This window comes from Delphinapterus leucas, chromosome 15, assembly GCF_059928025.1.
Source record: "Delphinapterus leucas isolate spDelLeu-1000000601 "Yukka" chromosome 15, BTC_Dleu_Yukka2, whole genome shotgun sequence".
Lineage (NCBI taxonomy): Eukaryota > Metazoa > Chordata > Mammalia > Artiodactyla > Monodontidae > Delphinapterus > Delphinapterus leucas.
The window spans coordinates 76604643-76614942 of record NC_143143.1 but is presented as its reverse complement, the minus strand read 5'-3'; positions in this window follow the sequence as shown (position 1 = coordinate 76614942).

The window sequence follows — 10300 nt, the reverse complement described above, 5'->3', positions numbered from 1 at the left end:
CTTTGTGTGCTGTGGACCCCCAGGCAGTCCAGTGAAGCCCGCAGACCCCTTCTCAAATAATAATTTTAACTGAATAAAATAAAATACCTAGGTTTACAAAAGAAACCTATTCTGTTGAAATGCAATTATCAAAATATTTTTAATACATGATACAATGATACATGTGCTTCTTAGCAAATCAAATAACAGGACCTAGCAGTGGGTCTAGTAACTACCATAATTTTGAGGTAGAGAAGCATTTATAGGCTGTTTCAAGGCATCTGAAACAGCTATAATGGGATGCAAAATAATCTATAGTGTTTGTTAGTGACAATGTCACAAATACTGCTTATGGTACTAAGATTTTTTTGCCCAAATTTCTAGCTAAAGGAAGTGCTACATTTCAGCTAGAAGTCAGTGAAAATAAAGCTATAGAGTTTTGTCCCATCCAAGTTCACAGACCCAGATTACAAATTCCTGCATTAGGGGACTTTGAAATCTATTTCATGGGTCACAACTAGCACTTTTTTGATGAAAGAATGATATAGACTAGACCAGATTCGAACAGAACATAATAGATCAGCATGCATTGCTCACAATAAAGTGAGTACAGATTCATGAAACGTTCATTTCACTGGTGTGTGTGTGTGTGTGAGATACAGGTCATGATGCAAAAATACTTCTTCCTGCAACTCATGGTCAAAAATATCTGAGAAGCAATGGCACAAGGGAAAGCAGGTCCAGCACAGCCACTGGCCCTGCCACACTGCAGGTACACACTTCCATGTCCCTCCCTCTGGGCCCTCATCCGCCTGGGTTTGGCCTCTGTCTACATTTCTGCCCACACAAGTGTACACACATGACCCAAGCTCAAAAAACACTGTGTTGTCAGTGGCTGCACAGCTCTTTCCCCCGTCCTCAGGAAGAGGAGCAGGTGTGGCAATGCCCATGTCCTGGGCTCATTGTCTGCCTGGGGACATGCCCCTCCTGATGGCCACGTGTCCCCACAGCAAATATTAGGCAAGCTCTTTGTGAAGAGCCAGCTGGCAGCATGTCTGGAGGTGCCGGGCTGCAAAGGTTTGGGGCTAATTAAACAGCCTGTGATGAGACACTCTAGAAAGCTAAGGCCGGGCAGATATTCTCGTGCTTTTCTGAAATGTGTGTGTGTTCTTCTTATTGCCCATCCTGGATATCAAAGAAGAGAGTCAGGGAGAGGTTATTGGAATCAGAAAAACAAAAGTTCTCAGGGAATCTGCTCTCGGTTTCCCAAGGGGAAGGGGGTTTGACCCTCTGCAGATGGGAAATGAGGAAACAAATGAATCGGCTGTCAGATGTGTTGGCAATTAACCCTGTGCTAATAAACAGGAAATTGCTGAAGGGGAAAGAGGGCCTTTGGGGTGAGGGGGTGGGATTTCAAGCTGCAGCTCAATCTAGTGGTTCAGAAAAGAAATGTTGGGGTCTGAAGCATGTGACTGCAAATTCTGCCTACAGTGCTTCTTTGCTGTGTGACCTAGGGCAAGTTAATTTACCTCTCTGTGCTTCATGAACTTGTAACAGCTAGTTCCCAGGGCTGTAGTGAGGATCAAGTGTGCTGTCTCTTGTAAAGTCCTTGTCACAGTCAATAAAAGTTACAGTGGCTTGTCCCTCTCTGCACCAGACTGTAAGCTCCATGCAGGCAACAACCATGTCTTATCTCTGTTCCAAGCACCAGCACAGAGCCTGGCACAGGGAAGGCACTCAGTAAAAGTTTGCTAAATGAATTCAGGCATTCATTTCACAAATATTTATTGAGCACCTTCTCCATGCCAGGTCCTAGGGAGACAAAGGTGAATGAGGTAGGCATCTGTGCTCTCATGGGGTTTGTATTCTCATAGAGGAGACAGCCAATAAACAAATAGGCAAATAAGTAAACAAAAAGATATAAACTGCTCAGCGCTATGGAGAGAATGAAACAGGTGGTGATATAGGGTGACTGGGCAGTCAGGGAAGACTGCGCAGAGGTGGTGATTGTGAGACAAGATCTGATTGACAGAAGGAGCTAGCCACCAGAAGAGCTGGGAGAGCTTTTCAGGTAGAAGGCACAGCAAGTGCAAAGGCACTGAGGTAGGAACACTCTCGGGAGGCCAGCTTGGCTGGAGAGGGATGAGTGAGGAGAAGAGTAGTGGGTAGGAGGTGGGAGAGGTCAGCAGGGGTCCATCACACAGCACCTTGTTAAGCAGGGTAACTCTGAGTACAATGGGCAGCCATTGGGAGGTTTAAGCCAGGGAACAACACAGTCTGTGCATCCAGGAGCCTCTCACATAATGAAAACAGTCCCCACTGAACCTAGAAGAATCTGCTCCTCCAAGGCAGCATCTGAGAGCTCAGCCAGGAGCAGCTCAGCCGGGAGTCGCCACCATCCATCCTTGTCTCGGCCACCTAGCAGCCCCATTAAAATAAATGAGGTCTTTGCTGACTTGATTTCCAAATGAGTCCAGCCGCTCAAGATCTTTATTCCAGGAAATGTGAAATTTATGTAATGAAAATTAAAAGAGAAACTGGGGAAGCAGCTCCTTAAGTGCCTGCTTTCTGGGTAAGTGAGCCAGGTTTGCTCATCTGGCAGGAGTTGGATGAAGGCGCCACCCAAGGGAACCTGTGACCAGCAGGGAGGCAGGGAGCATGTTGGCTGCAGGCAAGGACGAAGCCCCCAGACCTCCTTCATTTCCTCCAAAAAAGAGCCATGATAATAATAGCTCATGTTCACTGCTACCTTCCCAGCCCTGTTCTAAGCGCTTTACTTACAAGTGCTATTTCATTTGACCTTCATGACAACCAGATGGTGTAGGCACTACTATGTTCCCCATTTTATAGATGGGAAAACTGAGGCTCATGTTGGAGAAATGATGCGATCAAGGTCACACAGCAAAATAGTGGCCAAAATGGGACTCAGGTCTTTTGTCTATTATCCCCACAGACCCTCTTGTCCAGAGCTCAGACAAAGTGAAATGGAAGAAAGGCTCAGGAGGCAGGGAGATCTGGGTTCGAATCCAAGCTTCAACTACGGATCTGCTATGTGACCTCGGACAAGCTGCTTCCTTCCCTGAGTCTCAGTTCCTTTACAATCTTAGCCCCTTCACCGAGTTCATCTCTGAATTAAGGGAGATAATGTATAAAGATGCCAAGCACAGGATTTCAGATGCCTTCTCAAACCGATTTAACTTTAAAAACCAATTGTAAACTCTTAGAACTGGAAATTCTTCAGGCAATAGCTTCAGGTACAGTTGGATCCAGAGGCTCTAAAGATGCCAAGGGCTCATTTTCTTTCTCTTTTTCCATGTAGTGGACCCTCCTTCCAGGATTATATCAGATTTCTTATAGCTAGAAATCTAGGTTGAAAGAGAGCTTTTTTCCCAACAGGGCAGCAAAAGTCCTAGGATTCACTCTGATTGGACCAACTTGGGTCATATGCTCATTCCATAACCAATCTTTATAGCCAGAGGAATGGACTATGCTGACTGGGCCACCTGGGCCACATGCCTGCCCCTGGAGCTAGGGGAAGGGGTGCAGAAAGCCCTCCCCCTAGCTCCAAAGTCTGAGACATTTGGACTGTGATGGGGAGAGGCTAGGTTCCCCCCAAAAAACTGGGGTGCTGTTACCAGAAACTGTATACTGGGCCAGCAGGAATACCAGATGGTGCTCCTGGCACATAGTAGGCCATAAATAAATACATGTGCAATCGAATGAACAAATATCTACCCCCAGAGGATGGCTGTAAGGATGAAATGAAAATATGTATGCAAGTCCCTGGCACAGAGAAGCACTCAATAAATCCTGTCTTAGAGGAACAGGAGGCGCTCAGTTCGGGCTTGGATTCTGGTCATGCGCTGGTGAGCACAGGTGCTGGAAGAAACTAGAAGGAAAGGCTTCCCCTGCCTCAGCCAGGCCTCCCCCACGTTCATTGTATATACATCCCCAGGGCAGAGCAGGGCCAGGACTATGGTAAGGAGCGTGTGGCATAAATTGTAAGGGGAGACCAAAAAACTCAGTAATCAAGATAAATGATATTTTAAAAAATCAATATTGTAAAAATCCATGATATTCAAAATATTAACATTTTAATTAAAGACATATCCATATGCACACATTTACATATCACTTATATGCAAGCGTCCAGACACATGCACATATGGACATTTTCACAGACATGTTTTTTTGCTTTTTTGTTTTTTTTAACATCTTTATTGGAGTATAATTGCTTTACAGTGGTGTGTTCGTTTCTGCTTTGTAACAAAGTGAATCAGCTATACATATACACATATCCCCGTATCTCCTCCCTCTTGCGTCTCCCTCCCACCCTCCCTATCCCACCCCTCTAGGTGGTCACAAAGCACCGAGCTGATCTCCCTGTGCTATGCAGCTGCTTCCCACTAGCTATCTATTTTACATTTGGTAGTGTAGATATGTCCATGCCACTCTCTCACTTTGTCCCAGCTTACCGTTCCCCCTCCCTGTGTCCTCAAGTCCATTCTCTACGTTTGCGTCTTTATTCCTGTCCTGCCCCTAGGTTCTTCAGAAGCTTTTTTTTTTTTTTTTAGATTCCATATATATGTGTTAGCCTACGGTATTTGTTTTTCTCTTTCTGACTTTACTCTCACAGACATGTTTTTATGTTTCAATATTTACTCATAAATCTGCACAGGGCCACTGCGCGGCACAGCCCCAGGAGGTCCCATCGCATTGTAATCTGCATGGATGGCATCCCCTGCATTGTGTGGGCACAGCATCCGTGGCCAAGCACAGCCACATGTTTGTGTGAACAAACATGTACGCACATCTCCATCCATGTGTACACATCCACATCCACGGCACAACCACCCATCTACCACTAAATGTGTGCCACGTAACACCATACATGCACACGTGCCGAGAGATATAACTGCACAATATGGTTTCATACATGCTCACTTTCCTGCACCAGGGCCTTTGCACTTGCTGTTTGCTCTGTCTGGGATGTTCTTGCCCCAGATAACCACATAGCTCCCTCTCTTCCCTCCTTCAACCTGTGCTCAAAGGTCACTTTCTCAACGAGGCTCTGACACCCTAGCACTGTCTAAAAGTGCAAACCTTCACCCACAGTCCATATCCCCCCCACCATCACCTTGCTTTATTTTTTCTCCTGAACATTTAAAATCATCGGACATAGTACGTATTTTTCCTTTTTATCTTATTTAATGTCTACCTGCTAAAATGCCAGCTCTATGCAGGCAGGGATTTTTGTCTGCTTTGTTCACTGTTGTATTCCCAGCCTCTAAAACATTGCCTCACACAGATTGGGTGCTCAATAAATATTTGTTAAATGAATGAATAAAGCCAGGGAAGTGGGGATCCCTGAGAATGACTGAGACCAAATTTCCCACTACCCCAGCAGAAAGGCAATCAAAAGTCGGATGTATCAAAAGGTGATTTCTAGAACTTAGTGACAATGCAAGATACATCCTAAGTGATGTAAGAGTATTATTTCATTTAATTATCACAGCAGCTCCATAAGGTATCCATACTATTGCCCATCCCCTGTTTACATTGGAAGGAACCAAGGCACTGAGAGGTTAAATCACTTGCACAAGGTGTCACAGTGCAGAAGTAGGCAAAGCTGGGATTCAAACCCAGCACCCTGGCTCCACATAGCCCAGACTCTCCTACACACACACACACACACACACACACACACACACACACACACAATTATATTGTGCCACCAAGTCCTTTCAGTTTTTAGGCAACTCTCAGAAAAGAAACCTCCTTCCCCCAGACTGGCTGTGTGGAGTCCCCACCCTCTGCCAGTCCCATCCCCATTGTCCTCACTGCATCCCAGCCAAATGCAAATCTGCATCCCTGGTGACAGCTGGAAGCTGTAGGCTGTCCAGTTGTCATGGCGATGGTCTCCAGCTCCTATAAACAGTCCTACCTCCTGGCTGCTGGGCTGGCTTACTCTTACCATACTTAGAAGCTGTTCCCTGGGCCTTGCTTCATACTTGACCCCTTCTGGGTGGCTGGGTGTGCCCGAAGGTCCACATGTCTATCCTGTTCCCACCGGGGAGCCACAGGAAGCTTAGAAGCAGGGCACCTGGTTCCCACCTCCCTTCCTGCCCCTTCTTTGCTACGTGACCTTAAGCTGTCGCTTCCCCTCCTGTGCCTGCTTTACAGGGTGGCCATGAAGAGTTAACGAGCTCAGTCATTCATTTAGGCAACAATTCTTATTGAGCACCTACCATGTGCCAGGCAATGGTGTAGGTACTGGGGGTACAGCAGTGACCAAGATAGACCAGGTCCTCTGGGATTCAGACAACAAAAAAGTTCTGGGAAGGAGATAATATAGCTGAATGTGTATGAGCAGAGGGATTAGGGCAGAGACTACTTAGGGTGGTCGGGGAAGGCCTCTCTCACGGGTGACTAGACTTGAGCTAGACCAGAAAAAGCAGATAGCCATGCAAATATATAGGGAAAGAGTGTTCCAGGAAGAGAGTGCAGCATGTACAAAGGCCCTGAGGCAGGGATGAACTGGACTATTTAAGGAACAGAACGCCCTTCCCTCAGAATGATGCTTATAACGCTAGGAAAGCAGCTCCAAGGTATGAACTCCCAACACTGCAGGTTGAGGGAGAGAAAGTGAACATTGACAAGGCATGCTGTTCACGGTGGCAGGATGAAGACGACCTCATAGCCAGCTGCTGCAGGTCCAGCTTCCAGCTCTTGGAGGGCAGCCCTCAGACTTGGAGTCTGAGCCTCTGCACCAGGTAAGAAGAGTAAAAGAACAGAAACAATACAACATATTCTAGATGCTTTCCATGTATTAACTAGTCTATTCTTCACATCCCTAAGGGAGAGTTTACTGTTCTCGCCACCTCCATTTTATAGATGGAAAGCTAAGGCAAAGAGCTACGTGCCCAAGGTCAATGGCTGTTGACTGGCAAAGCTGAAAACATACCTGGCTTCAAAGCCCATGACCCCAACCACCATCCCAGATGCTCCGTAAATGAGCAAACGGACTCAGTTCAAAGCCTCCAGGAGTGGTGGGGAAAGTGGTGAACTAAAGCATGTGCCCTTTGTAGAGGGTACAGTCACCCAGCTCCAGCCCATCTTTGGAGGCATGTGGGAATATAGACTCACTATGGCAAGACGTTCTAATTTTCCAAAATACATCAGATTTTTATGCGAACTTTCCAAATTTTAAAATGTGGACTGAATTGTTTATTTTATTTTATTTTATTTTCGGCCATGGCTCACAGGCCTAGCCACTCCGCGGCATGTGGGATCTTCCCGGACCGGGGCACGAACCAGTTTATTTTATTTTTTAATTAACTAATTAATTTATTTATGGCTATGTTGGGTCTTTGTTGCTGCATGTGCGGGCTTTCTCTAGTTGCGGCGAGCGGGGGTTATTCTTCGTTGCGGTGCGCGGGCTTCTCACTGCAGTGGCTTCTCTTATTGCGGAGCACGGGCTCTAGGCACGCAGGCTTCGGTAGTTGTGGCTCAGGGGCTTAGTTGCTCCATGGCATATGGGATCTTCCCGGACCAGGGCTCGAACCCATGTCCCCTGCACTGGAAGGCGAATTCTTAACCACTGTGCCACCAGGGAAGTCCCATGAATTGTTTATTTTAAATATCAAGCAGTCCAATAAAACATAGCATCACTCTAGATATCCAGGTGGGACCAGCAGGAACCAGTGCAAAATGATAACGCAGGGCCCCTTGTTCAAAAATGATTAAGAATCTCAAGACAGGGACTTCCCTGGTGGTGCAGTGGTTAAGAATCCACCTGCCAGTGCAGGGGACATGGGTTCAAGCCCTGGTCTGGGAAGATCTCACATGTCACGGAGCAACTAAGCCCGTGCACCACAACTACTGAGCCTGCACTCTAGAGCCCGTGAGCCACAACTACTGAGCCCATGCACCACAACTACTGAAGCCCGCACGCCTAGAGCCCATGCTCCGCAACAAGAGAAGCCACCACAATGAGAAGCCCGTGGACCGCAACGAAGAGTAGCCCACGCTTGCTGCAACTAGAGAAAGCCCATGCACAGCAACGAAGACCCAACACGGCCAAAAATAAATTAAAAAATATATTTTTGGGGGGGCTTCCCTGGTGGCGCAGTGGTGGGAGCCCGCCTGACAATGCAGGGGACACGGGTTCGCGCCCCGGTCCGGGAAGATCCCACATGCCTCGGAGCGGCTAGGCCCGTGAGCCATGGCCACTGAGCCTGCGCGTCCAGAGCCTGTGCTCCACAACGGGAGAGGCCACAACAGTGAGAGGCCCGTGTACCGCAAAAAAAAAATATATATATATATATTTTTTTTAATTATAAATATATATAAATATCTCAAGACAGCAACGATAGAGCAATAAGCCAAGTGCAGGGCCCTGTACAACCGGGCAAGTTGCACATCTATGAAGCCAGCCCTGCCTCTAAGGTAGGCACTTCCTAAATACTTGTTGAATCAAATGGAAGACAGGGGAAAAGGAAGGAAAACAGACATGTATTTGGCCCCTTGATATATCAGACGCAGCTTTATATAATAGCTCACACTTATCAAGCAGTCACTACGTGCCAGGCACTGTGTTAATGCATTTAAACCTCACAGCAGCACTATATTATTATTCCCGCTTTCCAGATGAGGAAATTGGGGCTTAGGGAGGTGAAGTCCTCTGGTTATCGTTAATACTTGATCAGTCGCAGGGTGAGGAAGAACAAATGGGGGGAAGGAAAAGTAAGAGAGAGAGAGAAACGCAAGAGGAAAAGAAGCCACCGCGGGCGGGCCTATCTCCCAAGCTGGGCTGCACTCAGGTCTCTGCCAAGAGCGAGTGGAATTTGGGGAGGCCGCCGCACCCCAGATCACAGTGCCATCCGCCCCAGCTTGGCTGCTCTCCAGCGATCCAATTACTAAATGCAGCCGCATTCTTTAAAAATGTCTTTCCTCTTATGTAATGCAATAGTGACAAACGCCAAACAGATGGTGCCGTGACAAGCTTTTTAAAAGTTGATCAGGAGCTCATCTTTCACAATTAATGTATGGGCATTTAAACGAGCTTCAGTCAGCCACAAAACTCCATCGAGAATCCGTACAGGACAAATCGCTCGACGATTGGCCATGCTTCACCTCCTCACCGGCCGGGGGTTGATATGACAAGTGGTCACGTTGACTTGTGAGCAACAGTCAGAAGATACCTGGTGTGGACAGAGTGAAGAAATGCCTTGGGCCTCTCAGAGTCCCAAAAGCTGGAGCCTTCCTCAATCTATTACCAAGACTTTTTTTCCCAAACTTTTATGTCGTCTTCGAGAGAGCGGACTGTCTCTCTCAGAGGGAAACGGGTTAGTCACAAACAGTGTCAGATGCTGCCAGTGAGCTATTTTCCCTACCCCCACCCCCATCCATCTTCCTCAGTGTTCAGGGATGAGATCATTTCATTTGGAGCCAATTATAGATGGAGAACGCTGGGGATGTGCAAAGAAACCTCCTTGGAGCCCTTCCCTCCCACCAACACAGGCTGTACCCTGCCGGGATGAGCAGGAACAGGAGGCTGGATGTCCGGTCCCAAGTTCAATCCCAGGGTATGTGAAGGCCACGCATTCCTAAGCCACAGAGCCTGGATCTGTCAAGCTAGGATGCTGGGCCGCTGGCTAAATGAAATCTTTTGGTCGCAGAAGTTCAGAGCTGGATGAGTCCAAGGAGATCATCACTGTACAGATGGGGAAACTGGGGCTCAGAGAGGGGAAGGGACTTACTCAAGTTCACACAGCTAGTTGGTGGCAAAGCCAGAGAGCTGGATGGTAATTCCTCCACCTCCCATGTCGTCTGGGACCTGTCCAGCCCACTTCCTGCTGCTTCTGATAGCAGCACCCTGAGTTTTCCTAGGGGAACTATCCCTTCCCCTTGGTCCATGTGGTTAAAGTAGGACTAAGCCCTCTCCTACCCCCAGGACTGACCCAGTACCAGCCAATCAGAGCCCACTGCCCTACTGGTTCAGGGATGAGCATGTACGATGAGCCAGGTCAATAAGCAGCAACCCCAGGACTTTAGCCAGAGCTACGGCCATTGGAAATGAGAAGCTCTCTTCCACTTGGCGTTACTAAACTGGTAGGAAGAAAACCTAGAGATGCTGACGGCCATCTATGCCACCACAAGATGCCCGCTAAGAAAAAAGCCAAACAGAGGAGAGCAGGGCCAAAAGATAGCGATAAGACAGCTTCAGCCTTGAAACCCCTGGATCTAGCCATACCTAGGAGATCTATCCTGAATATGTTAATTACATGTGTTATTGACATGTAATTATTGACATTAATTA